Source organism: Amblyomma maculatum, chromosome 4 (genome assembly GCF_055883805.1).
Source record: "Amblyomma maculatum isolate TAMU_Amacu chromosome 4, ASM5588380v1, whole genome shotgun sequence".
NCBI classification, from domain to species: domain Eukaryota; kingdom Metazoa; phylum Arthropoda; class Arachnida; order Ixodida; family Ixodidae; genus Amblyomma; species Amblyomma maculatum.
Window position 1 is genome coordinate 136,885,993 of NC_139347.1, and position 14,266 is coordinate 136,900,258.

General features: G+C 49.7%; 11 non-coding genes and 1 pseudogene across 11 annotated transcripts; all 12 read right to left on the minus strand.

Annotated features, from left to right (window-relative positions):
- Nucleotides 1-2,990: 2,990 nt before the first annotated feature.
- Nucleotides 2,991-3,109, minus strand: LOC146192667 (5S ribosomal RNA). The gene has a single exon (XR_014707125.1). It is a non-coding gene; the product is annotated as a 5S ribosomal RNA (ribosomal RNA).
- Nucleotides 3,110-3,673: 564 nt separating this feature from the next.
- On the minus strand, nucleotides 3,674-3,792 carry LOC146192668 (5S ribosomal RNA). Its single transcript, XR_014706920.1, has one exon. It is a non-coding gene; the product is annotated as a 5S ribosomal RNA (ribosomal RNA).
- A 572-nt stretch (nucleotides 3,793-4,364) lies between these two features.
- LOC146192669 (5S ribosomal RNA) lies at nucleotides 4,365-4,483 on the minus strand. The gene has a single exon (XR_014706931.1). It is a non-coding gene; the product is annotated as a 5S ribosomal RNA (ribosomal RNA).
- Nucleotides 4,484-5,052: 569 nt separating this feature from the next.
- Nucleotides 5,053-5,171, minus strand: LOC146192670 (5S ribosomal RNA). The gene has a single exon (XR_014706942.1). It is a non-coding gene; the product is annotated as a 5S ribosomal RNA (ribosomal RNA).
- Nucleotides 5,172-5,743: 572 nt separating this feature from the next.
- LOC146192671 (5S ribosomal RNA) lies at nucleotides 5,744-5,862 on the minus strand. Its single transcript, XR_014706953.1, has one exon. It is a non-coding gene; the product is annotated as a 5S ribosomal RNA (ribosomal RNA).
- A 576-nt stretch (nucleotides 5,863-6,438) lies between these two features.
- On the minus strand, nucleotides 6,439-6,557 carry LOC146192672 (5S ribosomal RNA). The gene has a single exon (XR_014706964.1). It is a non-coding gene; the product is annotated as a 5S ribosomal RNA (ribosomal RNA).
- Nucleotides 6,558-7,128: 571 nt separating this feature from the next.
- LOC146192673 (5S ribosomal RNA) lies at nucleotides 7,129-7,247 on the minus strand (annotated as a pseudogene).
- Nucleotides 7,248-8,459: 1,212 nt separating this feature from the next.
- Nucleotides 8,460-8,578, minus strand: LOC146192674 (5S ribosomal RNA). The gene has a single exon (XR_014706975.1). It is a non-coding gene; the product is annotated as a 5S ribosomal RNA (ribosomal RNA).
- A 569-nt stretch (nucleotides 8,579-9,147) lies between these two features.
- Nucleotides 9,148-9,266, minus strand: LOC146192675 (5S ribosomal RNA). The gene has a single exon (XR_014706986.1). It is a non-coding gene; the product is annotated as a 5S ribosomal RNA (ribosomal RNA).
- A 573-nt stretch (nucleotides 9,267-9,839) lies between these two features.
- On the minus strand, nucleotides 9,840-9,958 carry LOC146192676 (5S ribosomal RNA). The gene has a single exon (XR_014706997.1). It is a non-coding gene; the product is annotated as a 5S ribosomal RNA (ribosomal RNA).
- Nucleotides 9,959-10,529: 571 nt separating this feature from the next.
- Nucleotides 10,530-10,648, minus strand: LOC146192677 (5S ribosomal RNA). The gene has a single exon (XR_014707008.1). It is a non-coding gene; the product is annotated as a 5S ribosomal RNA (ribosomal RNA).
- Nucleotides 10,649-11,213: 565 nt separating this feature from the next.
- Nucleotides 11,214-11,332, minus strand: LOC146192678 (5S ribosomal RNA). The gene has a single exon (XR_014707020.1). It is a non-coding gene; the product is annotated as a 5S ribosomal RNA (ribosomal RNA).
- Nucleotides 11,333-14,266: the final 2,934 nt, after the last annotated feature.

The window sequence follows — 14,266 nt, forward strand, 5'->3', positions numbered from 1 at the left end:
CTAAAAATGAGAGCGATTGAAAAATTAAGCACGAAGTTAAGATACGCAGAGAAGCAAAAAGAAGCAGAGCTTCGTAAACAGCTCGAATTTCTGACGTGCATAGAAAACGCCCAAAGAGGCGCATGCTTTAATGAGATCAGGGGTGTCAAAGCCCAGCTTGAAAAAATGGACACAGATAAGTATAGTGCGGCAGTTATTCGGGCGCGGACGGAACAGCTGTGGGCGGAGGAAAAACCAACAAAGCGTGCGTTATCAGACGGAAAACGATACGCATTCCGAAAGGAAATACGAGAAACAAGAACTAGCACAGGTGTTTTGGCGGACAGTAGTGTAATCAAGAACGCAATCTGTGATCATTTCGCAGATATGCTTTGTCAGTCGCGAAAAACTGAACGGGGCTTCTATAGTGAATTCCTTCCACTTATGCCGAAACTTGAGGAAGAAGTTAAAACATGGCTTGAGCGGCCGGTTTCCGTGAAAGAAATTGAGGATGCAATAGATGCCCTGCCAGCAGGTAAAGCCCCTGGCCCTGACGGACTGGGTGCAGCTTTCTACAAAGTGCTCAAACCTGCAATAGCCCAGGCTCTGCTGAAGGTTGTTGTCGAAAGCTATGAGAAAAAACTTGTTCCGCTGTCTTTCACAACATCCCACATAGTGCTTATTCCTAAAACCGATGACCCTGATAAGCGCCTGTTGGTGGGGTCTTATCGCCCGATAATCCTCACCAACGTCGACTACAAAATTTTCATGCAGGTGCTAGCGAAAAGATTGCAGGGTGTTATAACAACGCTCGTAGGCACGCACCAAACATGCGGCATGAAAGGGCGAAGTATCGCCACTAACATAAACGTGGCCCGATCCATACTAGAATGCTGTGACTCATTTGGTGACCGAGTGGCGATGATACAACTAGACCTGGCAAAAGCCTTTGACCGCGTTTCTCACGATGTTTTGTTTGCCGTATTAGATCATGTAAATGTCGGCCGAATAATAATAGAGGGCGTTAGAATGGCATACGAAAACTGTACCACACGGATTGTTGTGAATGGAGAACTCACTGAAAGCCTCCAAGTGCGATCTTCTGTGAGGCAGGGTTGTCCACGGTCGCCATTGTTATTCGCAGCCTACCTTGAACCGCTTTGCTTGGCCATCCGGAATAATGAATGCATAACGGGATTCACGCTACAATCAGTGCGTGTGAAAATCATGGCTTATGCCGACAACATCGCTGTCTTTTGTGCAAATAGAGAAAGTATTTCTGAGGTGACGAATGCAGTACAGAAATTTTGCAGCTGCATAGGCGCCCAGATAAACTGGGGAAAAAGCTGCGGTTTCTGACATGGTAGCTGGGAGGTCACACCCGAACACTATTCTCGGATGCGCTGGTCAACCACTCCATCATTGTATCTAGGCGTGCCCCTTGATTCTTACCGGGACCCAGATCCGTGCTGGCATGACCAAGCATCGAGGGCCAAGGAAAAAGGTGATGCGTGGCAAGGAAGGCAGTTATCCATGTTCTCGCGTGCCACTATATGTAATCTGTTCCTTACTGCTAAAGTGCGGTACGTGATGAATGTGCTGCTTCGATGACAAACATACAAAAACTTCACCGTGTTTTTGCCGTTTTCATTTCGGCGTCGGCCTGAGAAAGGACGAACCGAACAGATTTCTTTCTCTCCGTACGAAAAGGAGGGCTTTGTCTGGCGCATTTGTTTTTGCGGCAAGTTGTCTCGCGTTTCATGCACCTTCGTGACCAAAATGATGTCTTCCTCAGAATAGTAATCCAAGTTCGGCTTGGTCGACTCCTTCCTCACTTTCTTGTCAGTTCGTGTCTAAATATAGGTGGTACAGTAAGAGGGTGCTAGCGAGAAGGGGTGCTCGCGTACAGATTGCTGCACGTGCGCTTTTCCATGGAATATTTGTGCAATGTTAAGCAGAAAAAATAGTATGCTGACCTAGTGGACACAATGCTTCCTGTACCGATATACCGTTTGTCGCACTGTCCACGCCCAGGAGATGATGTCCTCAAGAGAGTTGAAAAAATGCCAATATCACCACCAGTCAAATCATTTTTCTTTAAACTGCACACTAGCACATTGTCAGTCAAAACACGGATGCACGCTAAAGGCCTTTTCGTCCCTTGGTCAACATACTGTTTCTTGTGTAACAGACCTGAGACAATAGAACACGTGTTTTCGGACTGGGGATGCCATTTTTTGTGGGATGTGCTTCAGAGAACTTAAAAAAAGAGCTACCTCTTGATGCATATGGCATACGATTTTTACCTTTTCCTAATACAGGCCCAGGAACATTGACACAATAATGTTCCTGGGCCTCTATAGCTTGTGGAAAACCAGAATGCAGTTTAACAATGCAGATATACAAGTCAGTGCTGTAAAAGCATGGTATGGCCGATGGCGAGAAACAGTCGTTTCGAGAGGCTTATGTACTGTTTTAACGCCTCTGACTACACATGTAGCTAAGCGCTGTCTTTGTTATGAGGCACCGAGTGTTCATTTACATGTTCTGAGCTGTTTCCAACCATTCTGACGAACCGAGCGCGCTTTGGCACTCCAAAAATTGAAGAGCAGTGCGAGAGCGGCGAACGCGAGTTGTTTACACATGGATGCACGGTGCACGGACTGCAGTCCGGGCGCCGATGATTCCGAACTGTGCGCTTGTGGCCACGCCAAATGGTCTCAAAAACTGTGAAAATTGCACTGCAAACTGGTGAATGGGGCACGTACGCGTCAAACTGACACCGAGAAGCCACGCACGCGATCGCCTCGAGTAATTCTGCACCGTATACATATGCGTGTCGCATCTCTGCGTGCATGCGCGCAAAGTGATGATTGAATCGACACACAAATAAACGTGACCCGGCCTGCTCGGCTCATCAGCAGCCAGTGGAATTTGCGACGCCAAAGTGACAGGGAGAAAAAAAATGAAGAAGCCAGCTGCGGGCTGGGAGAAAACAAAAACAAAAGAAGTGCCATCAGCACTCGGTGTTCCCAGGTGGTCTCCCTCCCAAGTACTGACCGAGCCCAATGCTGCTTAGCTTCGGTGATCGGACGAGAACCGGCGTATTCAGCATGGTATGGCCGATGGCGAGGAACAGTCGTTTCGAGAGGCTTATGTACTGTTTTAACGCCTCTGACTACACATGCAGCTAAGCGCTGTCTTTGTTATGAGGCACCGAGTGTTCATTTACATGTTCTGAGCTGTTTCCAACCATTCTGACGAACCGAGCGCGCGTTCGCACTACAAAAATTGAAGAGCAGTGCGAGAGCGGCGATCGCGAGTTGTTTACACATGGATGCAGGGTGCACGGACTGCAGTCCGGGCGCCGATGAGCCCGAACTGTGCGCTTGTGGCCACGCCAAATGGTCTCAAAAACTGTGAAAATTGCACTGCAAACTGGTGAATGAGGCACGTACGCGTCAAACTGACACCGAGAAGCCACGCACGCGATCGCCTCGAGTAATTCTGCACCGTATACATATGCGCGTCGCATCTCTCCGTGCATGCGCGCAAAGTGATGATTGAATTGACACACAAACGTGACCCGGCCTGCTCGGCTCATCAGCAGCCAGTGGAATTTGCGACGCCAAAGTGACAGGGAGAAAAAAAATGAAGCCAGCTACGGGCTGGGAGAAAACAAAAACAAAAGTAGTGCCATCAGCACTCGGTGTTCCCAGGTGGTCTCCCTCCCAAGTACTGACCGAGCCCAATGCTGCTTAGCTTCGGTGATCGGACGAGAACCGGCGTATTCAGCATGGTATGGCCGATGGCGAGAAACAGTCGTTTCGAGAGGCTTAGGCACTGTTTTAACGCCTCTGACTACACATGCAGCTAAGCGCTGTCTTTGTTATGAGGCACCGAGTGCTCATTTACATGTTCTGAACTGTTTCCAACCATTCTGACGAACCGAGCGCGCGTTGGCACTACAAAAATTGAAGAGCAGTGCGAGAGCGGCGATCGCGAGTTGTTTACACATGGATGCAGGGTGCACGGACTGCAGTCCGGGCGCCGATGAGCCCGAACTGTGCGCTTGTGGCCACGCCAAATGGTCTCAAAAACTGTGAAAATTGCACTGCAAACTGGTGAATGAGGCACGTACGCGTCAAACTGACACCGAGAAGCCACGCACGCGATCGCCTCGAGTAATTCTGCACCGTATACATATGCGCGTCGCATCTCTCCGTGCATGCGCGCAAAGTGATGATTGAATCGACACACAAATAAACGTGACCCGGCCTGCTCGGCTCATCAGCAGCCAGTGGAATTTGCGACGCCAAAGTGACAGGGAGAAAAAAAAATGAAGAAGCCAGCTGCGGGCTGGGAGAAAACAAAAACAAAAGAAGTGCCATCAGCACTCGGTGTTCCCAGGTGGTCTCCCTCCCAAGTACTGACCGAGCCCAATGCTGCTTAGCTTCGGTGATCGGACGAGAACCGGCGTATTCAGCATGGTATGGCCGATGGCGAGAAACAGTCGTTTCGAGAGGCTTATGTACTGTTTTAACGCCTCTGACTACACATGCAGCTAAGCGCTGTCTTTGTTATGAGGCACCGAGTGTTCATTTACATGTTCTGAGCTGTTTCCAACCATTCTGACGAACCGAGCGCGCGTTGGCACTACAAAAATTGAAGAGCAGTGCGAGAGCGGCGATCGCGAGTTGTTTACACATGGATGCAGGGTGCACGGACTGCAGTCCGGGCGCCGATGAGCCCGAACTGTGCGCTTGTGGCCACGCCAAATGGTCTCAAAAACTGTGAAAATTGCACTGCAAACTGGTGAATGAGGCACGTACGCGTCAAACTGACACCGAGAAGCCACGCACGCGATCGCCTCGAGTAATTCTGCACCGTATACATATGCGCGTCGCATCTCTCCGTGCATGCGCGCAAAGTGATGATTGAATTGACACACAAACGTGACCCGGCCTGCTCGGCTCATCAGCAGCCAGTGGAATTTGCGACGCCAAAGTGACAGGGAGAAAAAAAAAATGAAGAAGCCAGCTGCGGGCTGGGAGAAAACAAAAACAAAAGAAGTGCCATCAGCACTCGGTGTTCCCAGGTGGTCTCCCTCCCAAGTACTGACCGAGCCCAATGCTGCTTAGCTTCGGTGATCGGACGAGAACCGGCGTATTCAGCATGGTATGGCCGATGGCAAGAAACAGTCGTTTCGAGAGGCTTATGTACTGTTTTAACGCCTCTGACTACACATGCAGCTAAGCGCTGTCTTTGTTATGAGGCACCGAGTGTTCATTTACATGTTCTGAGCTGTTTCCAACCATTCTGACGAACCGAGCACGCGTTGGCACTACAAAAATTGAAGAGCAGTGCGAGAGCGGCGATCGCGAGTTGTTTACACATGGATGCAGGGTGCACGGACTGCAGTCCGGGCGCCGATGAGCCCGAACTGTGCGCTTGTGGCCACGCCAAATGGTCTCAAAAACTGTGAAAATTGCACTGCAAACTGGTGAATGAGGCACGTACGCGTCAAACTGACACCGAGAAGCCACGCACGCGATCGCCTCGAGTAATTCTGCACCGTATACAAATGCGCGTCGCATCTCTCCGTGCATGCGCGCAAAGTGATGATTGAATCGAGACACAAATAAACGTGACCCGGCCTGCTCGGCTCATCAGCAGCCAGTGGAATTTGCGACGCCAAAGTGACAGGGAGAAAAAAAAATGAAGAAGCCAGCTGCGGGCTGGGAGAAAACAAAAACAAAAGAAGTGCCATCAGCACTCGGTGTTCCCAGGTGGTCTCCCTCCCAAGTACTGACCGAGCCCAATGCTGCTTAGCTTCGGTGATCGGACGAGAACCGGCGTATTCAGCATGGTATGGCCGATGGCGAGAAACAGTCGTTTCGAGAGGCTTATGTACTGTTTTAACACCTCTGACTACACATCCAGCTAAGCGCTGTCTTTGTTATGAGGCACCGAGTGTTCATTTACATGTTCTGAGCTGTTTCCAACCATTCTGGCGAACCGAGCGCGCTTTGGCACTCCAAAAAATGAAGAGCAGTGCGAGAGCAACGATCGCGAGTTGTTTACACATGGATGCATGGTGCACGGACTGCAGTCCGTGCGCCGATGAGGCCGAACTGTGCGCTCTTGGCCACGCCAAATGGTCTCAAAAACTGTGAAAATTGCACTGCAAACTGGTGAATGGGGCACGTACGCGTCAAACTGACACCGAGAAGCCACGCACGCGATCGCCTCGAGTAATTGTGCACCGTATACATATGCGCGTCGCATCTCTCCGTGCATGCGCGCAAAGTGATGATTGAATCGACACACAAATAAACGTGACCTGGCCTGCTCGGCTCATCAGCAGCCAGTGGAATTTGCGACGCCAAAGTGACAGGGAGAAAAAAAAAAAAATGAAGAAGCCAGCTGCGGGCTGGGAGAAAACAAAAACAAAAGAAGTGCCATCAGCACTCGGTGTTCCCAGGTGGTCTCCCTCCCAAGTACTGACCGAGCCCAATGCTGCTTAGCTTCGGTGATCGGACGAGAACCGGCGTATTCAGCATGGTATGGCCGATGGCGAGAAACAGTCGTTTCGAGAGACTTATGTACTGTTTTAACGCCTCTGACTACACATGCAGCTAAGCGCTCTCTTTGTTATGAGGCGCCGAGTGTTCATTTACATGTTCTGAGCTGTTTCCAGCCATTCTGGCGAACCGAGCGCGCTTTGGCACTCCAAAAAATGAAGAGCAGTGCGAGAGCAACGATCGCGAGTTGTTTACACATGGATGCATGGTGCACAGACTGCAGTCCGTGCGCCGATGAGCCCGAACTGTGCGCTTGTAGCCACGCCAAATGGTCTCAAAAACTGTGAAAATTGCACTGCAAACTGGTGAATGAGGCACGTACGCGTCAAGCTCACACCGAGAAGCCACGCACGCGATCGCCTCGAGTAATTCTGCACCGTATACATATGCGCGTCGCATCTCTGCGTGCATGCGCGCAAAGTGATGATTGAATCGACACACAAATAAACGTGACCCGGCCTGCTCGGCTCATCAGCAGCCAGTGGAATTTGCGACGCCAAAGTGACAGGGAGAAAAAAAATGAAGAAGCCAGCTGCGGGCTGGGAGAAAACAAAAACAAAAGAAGTGCCATCAGCACTCGGTGTTCCCAGGTGGTCTCCCTCCCAAGTACTGACCGAGCCCAATGCTGCTTAGCTTCGGTGATCGGACGAGAACCGGCGTATTCAGCATGGTATGGCCGATTTTTTTTTTTTTCAGTAACAAAAACCTTTATTTACACATATATGTACAAGGCAGCAACTCAGCCAATAGCCGAGTGCATTGATTGCTTCTAGTGTCAACGTCGGCCATAGGAAGCGTGAGGGGACATTAAGGACAATAAAAAATTATGTCCAGAGGTCTGGCAAGAAAGGGTCAGAAAAAGTGTAACATATAAGCCTACAATGAGCCGCCACTAAAGGACAAAGGGGGAAACCAGAAAAGTAGAGAGAAAAACCCACAAAAAAAAAAAAAAAAAAAAACGCCACCTGTGCAACGCAGCGTGAAGCATCAGCGGCACCCAAACCGTTCGTACTGGCGTGTCTTGAAGACCATCACAGCGCGGCAGCCTCGCTGTAGTTCCTCCTGCAGGTTTTCGTCGGTGCCAGAGGACTCCAGTGGACTCACTGTCCACTCTGTTTTGTCCAATAGGTGCCGCCACGCTGGTTTCGGCCAACGCACGCACTCCACCACATCCACGCGCGCACGCCAGAGGGCATGCAACGCAAGCACTATCACAATGTCTCGAAGTTCTGGTCGATCACAAGACGCGTCGAGACACAAGAGCCCTGGCCATGTCACTTCGAAATCAGTGGCGAAAAATCCCCTTACTTCGTCCCAGAAGATGGCCGATGGCGAGAAACAGTCGTTTCGAGAGGCTTATGTACTGTTTTAACGCCTCTGACTACACATGCAGCTAAGCGCTGTCTTTGTTATGAGGCACCGAGTGTTCATTTACATGTTCTGAGCTGTTTCCAACCATTCTGACGAACCGAGCGCGCGTTGGCACTACAAAAATTGAAGAGCAGTGCGAGAGCGGCGATCGCGAGTTGTTTACACATGGATGCAGGGTGCACGGACTGCAGTCCGGGCGCCGATGAGCCCGAACTGTGCGCTTGTGGTAACGCCAAATGGTCTCAAAAACTGTGAAAATTGCACTGCAAACTGGTGAATGAGGCACGTACGCGTCAAACTGACACCGAGAAGCCACGCACGCGATCGTCTCGAGTAATTCTGCACCGTATACATATGCGCGTCGCATCTCCGTGCATGCGCGCAAAGTGATGATTGAATTGACACACAAACGTGACCCGGCCTGCTCGTGCTGATCAGCAGCCAGTGGAATTTGCGACGCCAAAGTGACAGGGAGAAAAAAAATGAAGCCAGCTACGGGCTGGGAGAAAACAAAAACAAAAGAAGTGCCATCAGCACTCGGTGTTCCCAGGTGGTCTCCCTCCCAAGTACTGACCGAGCCCAATGCTGCTTAGCTTCGGTGATCGGACGAGAACCGGCGTATTCAGCATGGTATGGCCGATGGCGAGAAACAGTCGTTTCGAGAGGCTTATGTACTGTTTCAACACCTCTGACTACACATCCAGCTAAGCGCTGTCGTTGTTATGAGGCACCGAGTGTTCATTTACATGTTCTGAGCTGTTTCCAACCATTCTGACGAACAGAGCGCGCTTTGGCACTCCAAAAATTGAAGAGCAGTGCGAGAGCGGCGATCGCGAGTTGTTTACACATGGATGCAGGGTGCACGGACTGCAGTCCGGGCGCCGATGAGCCCGAACTGTGCGCTTGTGGCCACGCCAAATGGTCTCAAAAACTGTGAAAATTGCTTCTGCAAACTGGTGAATGAGGCACGTACGCGTCAAACTGACACCGAAAAGCCACGCACGCGATCGCCTCGAGTAATTCTGCACCGTATACATATGCGCGTCGCATCTCTCCGTGCATGCGCGCAAAGTGATGATTGAATTGACACACAAACGTGACCCGGCCTGCTCGGCTCATCAGCAGCCAGTGGAATTTGCGACGCCAAAGTGACAGGGAGAAAAAAAAATGAAGAAGCCAGCTGCGGGCTGGGAGAAAACAAAAACAAAAGAAGTGCCATCAGCACTCGGTGTTCCCAGGTGGTCTCCCTCCCAAGTACTGACCGAGCCCAATGCTGCTTAGCTTCGGTGATCGGACGAGAACCGGCGTATTCAGCATGGTATGGCCGATGGCGAGAAACAGTCGTTTCGAGAGGCTTATGTACTGTTTTAACGCCTCTGACTACACATGCAGCTAAGCGCTGTCTTTGTTATGAGGCACCGAGTGTTCATTTACATGTTCTGAGCTGTTTCCAACCATTCTGACGAACCGAGCACGCGTTGGCACTACAAAAATTGAAGAGCAGTGCGAGAGCGGCGATCGCGAGTTGTTTACACATGGATGCAGGGTGCACGGACTGCAGTCCGGGCGCCGATGAGCCCGAACTGTGCGCTTGTGGCCACGCCAAATGGTCTCAAAAACTGTGAAAATTGCACTGCAAACTGGTGAATGAGGCACGTACGCGTCAAACTGACACCGAGAAGCCACGCACGCGATCGCCTCGAGTAATTCTGCACCGTATACATATGCGCGTCGCATCTCTCCGTGCATGCGCGCAAAGTGATGATTGAATCGACACACAAATAAACGTGACCTGGCCTGCTCGGCTCATCAGCAGCCAGTGGAATTTGCGACGCCAAAGTGACAGGGAGAAAAAAAAAATGAAGAAGCCAGCTGCGGGCTGGGAGAAAACAAAAACAAAAGAAGTGCCATCAGCACTCGGTGTTCCCAGGTGGTCTCCCTCCCAAGTACTGACCGAGCCCAATGCTGCTTAGCTTCGGTGATCGGACGAGAACCGGCGTATTCAGCATGGTATGGCCGATGGCGAGAAACAGTCGTTTCGAGAGACTTATGTACTGTTTTAACGCCTCTGACTACACATGCAGCTAAGCGCTCTCTTTGTTATGAGGCACCGAGTGTTCATTTACATGTTCTGAGCTGTTTCCAGCCATTCTGGCGAACCGAGCGCGCTTTGACACTCCAAAAAATGAAGAGCAGTGCGAGAGCAACGATCGCGAGTTGTTTACACATGGATGCATGGTGCACAGACTGCAGTCCGTGCGCCGATGAGCCCGAACTGTGCGCTTGTAGCCACGCCAAATGGTCTCAAAAACTGTGAAAATTGCACTGCAAACTGGTGAATGAGGCACGTACGCGTCAAACTCACACCGAGAAGCCACGCACGCGATCGCCTCGAGTAATTCTGCACCGTATACATATGCGCGTCGCATCTCTGCGTGCATGCGCGCAAAGTGATGATTGAATCGACACACAAATAAACGTGACCCGGCCTGCTCGGCTCATCAGCAGCCAGTGGAATTTGCGACGCCAAAGTGACAGGGAGAAAAAAAATGAAGAAGCCAGCTGCGGGCTGGGAGAAAACAAAAACAAAAGAAGTGCCATCAGCACTCGGTGTTCCCAGGTGGTCTCCCTCCCAAGTACTGACCGAGCCCAATGCTGCTTAGCTTCGGTGATCGGACGAGAACCGGCGTATTCAGCATGGTATGGCCGATGGCGAGAAACAGTCGTTTCGAGAGGCTTATGTACTGTTTTAACGCCTCTGACTACACATGCAGCTAAGCGCTGTCTTTGTTATGAGGCACCGAGTGTTCATTTACATGTTCTGAGCTGTTTCCAACCATTCTGACGAACCGAGCGCGCGTTGGCACTACAAAAATTGAAGAGCAGTGCGAGAGCGGCGATCGCGAGTTGTTTACACATGGATGCAGGGTGCACGGACTGCAGTCCGGGCGCCGATGAGCCCGAACTGTGCGCTTGTGGCCACGCCAAATGGTCTCAAAAACTGTGAAAATTGCACTGCAAACTGGTGAATGAGGCACGTACGCGTCAAACTGACACCGAGAAGCCACGCACGCGATCGCCTCGAGTAATTCTGCACCGTATACATATGCGCGTCGCATCTCTCCGTGCATGCGCGCAAAGTGATGATTGAATTGACACACAAACGTGACCCGGCCTGCTCGTGCTGATCAGCAGCCAGTGGAATTTGCGACGCCAAAGTGACAGGGAGAAAAAAAATGAAGCCAGCTACGGGCTGGGAGAAAACAAAAACAAAAGAAGTGCCATCAGCACTCGGTGTTCCCAGGTGGTCTCCCTCCCAAGTACTGACCGAGCCCAATGCTGCTTAGCTTCGGTGATCGGACGAGAACCGGCGTATTCAGCATGGTATGGCCGATGGCGAGAAACAGTCGTTTCGAGAGGCTTATGTACTGTTTTAACACCTCTGACTACACATCCAGCTAAGCGCTGTCGTTGTTATGAGGCACCGAGTGTTCATTAACATGTTCTGAGCTGTTTCCAACCATTCTGACGAACAGAGCCCGCTTTGGCACTCCAAAAATTTAAGAGCAGTGCGAGAGCGGCGATCGCGAGTTGTTTACACATGGATGCAGGGTGCACGGACTGCAGTCCGGGCGCCGATGAGCCCGAACTGTGCGCTTCCCAAGCATCCTTGGCCGACCATTTACGTGTGGCCGACGTTCGGAAAATGGTCGGGAGCCTACTTAGTCGGCTAGTAAAGCACGGCAAGCGGTCGGCCCGGAGGTAGCCGCTAGCCATTTCGGCAAGTAGTTCGCAGCGGGCTTTGGCCCGACTTTTTGGCCGGACTAAATGCCGGGCACGGCGCCAGGTTAATGGCAAGAGTGCGGCAATGCGTCGGCCCGACTGTTGAGGCGGTACATTGAAAAAAGGTTATGAAGAGCATGACTGCTACTTTTTTTTTTAAATTTGCCTGTTACTCGGCTTTGGTTTTTCGCGATGTTATGTAATTTGCGCTTAGTATGGAACAAAATGATACATGCTATTTATTGTAAATGTTTTGTTACATTAATTAATGCTATTGTTTGTTTAACTTGTCGCTCACATTTTTAGTGAACCTTATAGCTGTTAGTAAAATTATTTACCGAGTTCTGATAAACAGCACGCCACAAGGTGACCGCGATTTCATGTGTAGATCATGTCATTATACATTATACTGTTTGCTTATTACGAAGCGCAGCTGTAGGTGATGTAACATCAGTTATATTTTTGGCGCACAAGCTCCCGTACACCCCATTTAGCCCGTATCACTCACTGAAATTCGCTATATGGCAGCTGGGCACTTGAGTAGACGCAACTTCGCATTGTAAGGGAGGAGAAGGCTATTGTGTAAAATAAAAGAAGCGGACAGAAGAGAAAAAGCACACGGGGGGCAGAAATTATGCGTAGGGCACTGGCAAGCCTTGGCCGCGGCGAACGCTCCAGCAGGCAAGCAGAGACAAATTCTAAAAACACTACTTCGCAGCAGGAGAAGAGAAATGCGTACACGGAGGGAGACTCGGACGAAACAAAACCGACCTCACGCTCGGACGTTTCGAAGGAAGGGCGGAAAAGAGGGGGAAAATGGGAAGGGCGGAGCAACTGTGTCACCCCCGCAGCTCGAAAGTTGGTGGCGAGCGTTCCTGACTGGGCGAGAGAAGAAATGTATACACGCCGACTTTGAAGAGAGCATGCAGTTTTGTGGTATTTGTATACTATTTTTGAAGGAGCTCTTTTCGAACAAAGTTGTCTTACGATCAAATACATGAAGAAAAAAAAACGAAGGAAAATGATTATTGTCCAGGTTATTAATCGCATACTGTTTTTCTCAAAACAGTCTGGTAAAGCTAAGAGCCGCGAGAAAACAGGCCAGCGTCCTTGTCATTTGGTTTTGTTTCTTTGCGTGTGGCCCATTCATCCTCTTTTACGACCTGCCGGGGTGGGACGGGCGGCTCTTTTCATTTTTTTTTTTTTTTTTCGGAAGTCGGAGGGGCGCATTTTCGCAGCGAGCGGTCCGATTCTACACCGGAAACTAACCCCCTCTCCTCCCCCGCTTCTTGTCAACAGTTCTTGGAAGACTCGGCAGCTTGTGCTCGTGGGTGCGTGCGTGCTTTCAAGTTCGTTGCAGAAGTGTAGAGCGCGACCAAGAGACGATCTCGAGCGCGCGAGGACGCTGTACGTGCGAACGAAATGTTGGAAATGCAAGCGCGTTTTCCAAAGTTGCGCGTTATTAGTTAAAATTACAAGACAGTCAACTTTGTTACCTTCAATAACTAGGCGCTGGACAACCAGACCTCTTTTTCATTCGCATTTATATATTGTCAGGACAAGTGACTGTAATAGTTTTCAACCGCTGTATCCTTTCAGTAACTCCGCCAAGCCATCCTGAAGTAACGCGCTCCTCCGGCGCGTTTGGACAAAAAAAAGATCGAAGATGCTCCGCTTTTTCTGTTTTTCTGTTTGTTTGTTTTTTCCTTTTTTCCTTTTTTCTTTTTGCTCAATAATGGGAGTGTGGTTTCATAGGAACGATACAGTTGATTTTTATTTATTTTATTAGTATTTCGCTTTTGTTTTACAGATTGTTTTGAATTATGGCTTCTATATTTTCTTGCTTGTTACTGTCCACTCCTGGTCCGCGAGAGACATATTTTCTCAACGCATCCTGCATATCAATATGAGTTTGAGACCCCTATGTTATACAGAGTGATTGAAAATTAATAATATTTATTGAGAGCTACACGAGGTACGCGCAATAAAAGAAGCTAATTGAAAAGAATTCTTTCCTGAAGCAGCTGCCGCAATTTCGGGTTTTTGTTGTGGCTTCAGACTAATAATATGGAGAACTTTTAGTTTTAAGGCGTGAACATGTATCGGAAGGGATTAAAGCGAATTATCTGTCGTACGTACTAAGCCGAGAGATCGCTTGTAGAATAGCCCTGCATGTGGAAGGAATGCTGCATAGGTCCAGAAACTTAAGACTTCTGCTTGAAAAGTACCGGGATAAGAGAGTAGAAACGATCATGACGTCATAGGCGTGAACTTCAACCATTTACTTAGCAGGGAACCAAAGAAATCTTATTGATAAACATGGAAATAGCAAAGCACACTGGGACAATAAATAATGTTTCAGTAAAACAGCAAACAGTACCGAACATATAAGGTAGCGGCAAGAAATATATAATGCAGTGAGTTTCTGGTCACACGTTGTATATCAATAATGCGCAGCTGCAACAGGACTCCCTCGGGAGCTCTGACCACCTAACAAATTTCCAGACAGTCGATTGCTCGATCCTTTGTGCTCACACATATACGCGTGA